Here is a 4,396-nt window from a genome sequence, read left to right on the forward strand (position 1 = left end):
ACTAAATATTTGTGTTACTCCGAAATTCATATGTTGAAGCCTAATGTGATGCTATTTGGAGGTGGGGCTTTGAGAGGCAATTCAGTTTAAATGAGCTCATGAGGGTGGAGCTCCCATGACGAGATTAGTGTCTTTTATAAGAAGAGGGAGAATAGCGCCATCTCTCGGCCTTGTAAGAAAATAGCAAGAAGGCAGCCATCTGCAAATCATTACCGGGCCCTTGTCAGAAACTGAATCTGCCAGCACCTTGATTTTGGACTTTCCAGCCTCCAGAACTGTTAGAAGTAAATGTTTGTTGTTTAAGTCACTAAATCTATGGCATATTTTTATAGTAGCCTAAACTGACTAAGACGATTTTCTTTGGCAATGAATATAGAACAATTAAAAAACACCACTTGTGTCTCCAGATCTCTAGTATAGGCAAGAATTCAACAAGAAGAAATAGAAATTATCTTTTTATAGTTTTATCGGTTTTTATTTTATAAGGCCCTCAGAAATGTAAAAACAAAACAGTCTAACATAGAACAGGGATACAATTCTTTAGAATGATTGTAGTGATAAATTTAAAAATAATCTAGAGGATGCAATAACTCGTATTAGTGGCAATAACCACTGACATCGTTATCTTTTTTGAATATTTATAGACCGTTCACTGAATGTACAGAATTTTCCTTTACCACTGAGTCATTTTCCAAAATACACTGCTGGGCAGTGTATCCAATCCCTTTGGTGGGATTTAAAAAACACATATATCTTCCTTTCAGCATTTTGTACACCGACCAGGTCCCTTCATTTCTCATGATCTCTCTGTTCTGTTTATCTACCGATAATGGCGAGATGTTTCATATCCCTTGTTATGTTGGGTGAAAAAAAAGATTGAGAATAGGTTTCTGCAACCAAAAGAACTTCTACTTTTGTTCCATTGGTCCCATTATAGCAGTTTGCTCAGGTTGTTTATAAAGGAGTACCTCTCCATACAGTTCGGTCATGTGAGAATATGGTTTAGTGTAGAGAGCACACAGATATCTCGAGACCCAAGACACAGGTTGATGGTAACTACAATGTAAATACCCAGCCAATCTCATCTGTCTGTCTTAAATATAGCTGGACTGCTTCCCCTTATTATCAGTTTACCTGGCTCAGAAAATAGAAATTGATTTTTAGTCTGGTCTTAAAAAACTTAAATCAGGAAAGCAAATATCATGCATAAAAATTTATGTGATGTGTTCCAAAAGCAACCAAAATGATAGAGAATTAGTCACTATTTGGTATTTAATGTCAATATTATCCTTCCTGAGCACAGTTTTGAACTTGAGGTTAATCCATTTCTGCAAGCTGTATACTGTATAGTCCTCCAGGTCATTTCAGAATATACCTCTACTTTTTCTACCAATTGGCAATATGCATGCACATCTTATCCTCAGAATCTACTCTAACCTAATTCTGATTATTCAGAATCAAGTTTTCCAAAAAATTATTACATATTGATTTTGCCTGATATTTTCTGTTCTACTTATAAAATTAGAATTAATTAAAGAAATTTGGAATAAATACCAGAAATTCAAGATCACTTAAGCAACTTTTTTTACTCAGATAATAAATTGTGAAATATTTACAAATATTTATAAATATTACTTAATATTTATTTAATTATACAATGTTTTAATCATTATTTACATGTAGCTTCAATTAAAGGATTGTATATGTAATTTATTCATTTGCATATTTAAAGTGTGCTGTGACATAAATTCCTTAGCATGGCATATTTTAAAGTTTATATGAAAGTTAGAGTTGCTATATAGTTAAAACTTCGGTCAGTTCTCATCATCACCCATGGGAATCAGTAGCGGGGGTACCTGGGTTTAAACCCAGATCTACCCCTTACTAATTATGGTTAACCTACTTAACCCACTCTATGCCTCAGTTTCCTTTTTTGTAAAATGAAGCTAATAACAATATCTACTAAACTGCAATGTAGGAAAATAATCCAGTTAACTTCTCAACAACTAGTTTTACTTCATGGTTGTATGTTACTTGGAGATTTTATTTTAATGAATAAATATTTAAGAACAATTTCATATGACTACCACAAACACAGACTTTACATTAAGACTATTTTCTCCACTGGCATCAAGAACTGAGGGAATTAAATGAGTGATGATCCCTTCTCCCTAAAATAAACCAAATAATGCCCTCAATTTTAGTTCTTGTGAAAGTGACTCTCCTTCTGCTCCCCATGACCTTATAAGAATTATCTGAATATTGAGATAGTAAATAAGAAATCATGAAGTTAATTTTTTGGAAGAGCACAGATTTTGGAATTAATAGGCTTGAATTCTGAGGTGTTTCCTCTTAACAACTGTGTGATTTGGGGACAAGTTTATTAAATTCTATATATATGGTAATGAGTTTAGTGTAGGTAAATTCTGGCAAGTATCAGGCGCTTGGTATATAGTTCTAGTGGAGCTGTGAATTCTAACCTGAGGGAAACAGAAGCTATTATCTCTTTTAAATAAACCAAATTTGGCATGTTACAGTGTATGGACAGGTCTGTGGAACTGTATCACTTGTGAATGAAATCTCATGAGCCATTTCTTGGCCATATACATTTATCAACAGAATTTTTTAAATATAGAAAATTATAACCCGACATAATTAATTTTGGTCCACAAATACCAGCTCCTGCTCAATAGAGGAGGAGCTGCATCAATGATCCATCTGCAGATTCAAGAACTAAGAGAAACTATGGCATTTACAAGCCATTAGAATAAAGCCTATACAATTGAGAATCGATGTTATGCATTTATTAGATGCATGATTTTAAAAATGCAATGTTCGTTACACTATTCATTAATTATAACCCAATATGTACATTTATTCTGGGTATGATGCTTTCAAAGTATTTTCTTGCCAAAATCTTTGCCAAAGTCATAAGGCTCAGCAGTTACCATAATCACACATCTGATGTTCCTAGAAGCTTGGCTGTGAACGCACAGTACAGTTTTCCATTCTTTATTGCATGGAAGCTGCAGTAAAGTCTTTTAAAAAGTAATTGAATTCTGTCGTTAGTAATTGATGTCCAGGGCATTCAGTTCCATTGAGCCAGTTCTTGCTCTCTGAGTAAAAATTTACATAATCAGCAGTACTTGGCATTACTTGAAGGAATAAATGTTTAAAATATCAACCACATAATAAAGCGTAAAAATAAAGTAAAAGCTATTTTTCTGGTTAATGAAGCAAGACTCATTCAAGAAAAACCTAGTGACCCTAATGTTCATATTGCAGGAACAATAGAAATGCTAATCTTACTCCTTGCTAATGCACATGCACTGGCCACATTTTAATCTTTGGGTCCCTTATGTGTATTTGTAGCATAAAAGATAGAATGAACACAGTCTCCTTACCTTTTTCAAACACCACACAGAGCCTTGATTCATATCCCTGTAGCTGACCCTGCTTCGGTGAAGTCTTTGGCTAGCAACTCATCATGAAACTACTAGATTATTAAAGCATTTTTTCAATATGAAAAATAATATATTATCATTGTAGACAAATTAAGAAAGACTGAAAGTCTACAGCCATGCCACCCTGAACAAGCCCGATCTTATCTGATCTCAGAAGCTAAGCAAGGCTGGGCCTGGTTAGTACTTGGCTGAGAGACCATCTAGGAAGACCAGGTGCTATAGGTGTAAAAAATAAAAAATAAGGAATTGTAAGCTGACAAAGTTCTTGCAATCTGTGAGGTCAACCAAAGGTTGCCTCGCCTAATAAATGAATAAATAAATAAATAAATAAATAAATAAATAAATAAATAAATAAAAAGAAAAAAGAAAGACTGAAAAGTATAAAAAAATAGAAATCATCCTTCGACTCATCATCTAGAGATATCCAATATTACATTTTGATAAATTTTCTTTTCAGACCTTTTTTATACATATATATTTGTTGCAGCGCTTAGTTTGCAAGTCATTTTTCCAGGTAAACCAGGTATAACAAGAAGTAGAGTGGGGAGAGGATGGGAAGAGAAAAAGTTCTCTGTGTAAGAGATATTTCACACAGCATTGATGTACTTTCTAGAATAAATGTTAATGGAAGGTGAAAAGTCAGAACAGCATTACAGAACACAGCAAATATGTAAAAGAGTGACCAATATAATGATATCTGGTATTCTCTAAGGGAATGAAAATTTACATGATGGAAAAAATAAATTTTATCTGGGTCTAGCCTCTGTATAAATTCAACTGAAATCTAAAAATATTTATTTTTCCTTAAGAGAATAAAAAAACAATAATCTAATCAAATGGGGCCTACGTAATTGCTTTGGCATTGAAATCTAATTGTGAGGTAAGATTGGTCAAAGCATATCCAATAGAAATTTTGAAAATGTGAAATTAAG

General features: G+C 33.3%; 1 pseudogene; it reads left to right on the forward strand.

Moving 5' to 3' along the window:
• The first annotated feature begins 3,570 nt into the window (after positions 1 to 3,570).
• Positions 3,571 to 3,689, forward strand: LOC120605119 (uncharacterized; annotated as a pseudogene).
• The last annotated feature ends 707 nt before the right edge of the window (positions 3,690 to 4,396 follow it).

Source organism: Pteropus medius, unplaced genomic scaffold, assembly GCF_902729225.1.
Source record: "Pteropus medius unplaced genomic scaffold, Ma_sr-lr_union100, whole genome shotgun sequence".
Classification (NCBI taxonomy): domain Eukaryota; kingdom Metazoa; phylum Chordata; class Mammalia; order Chiroptera; family Pteropodidae; genus Pteropus; species Pteropus medius.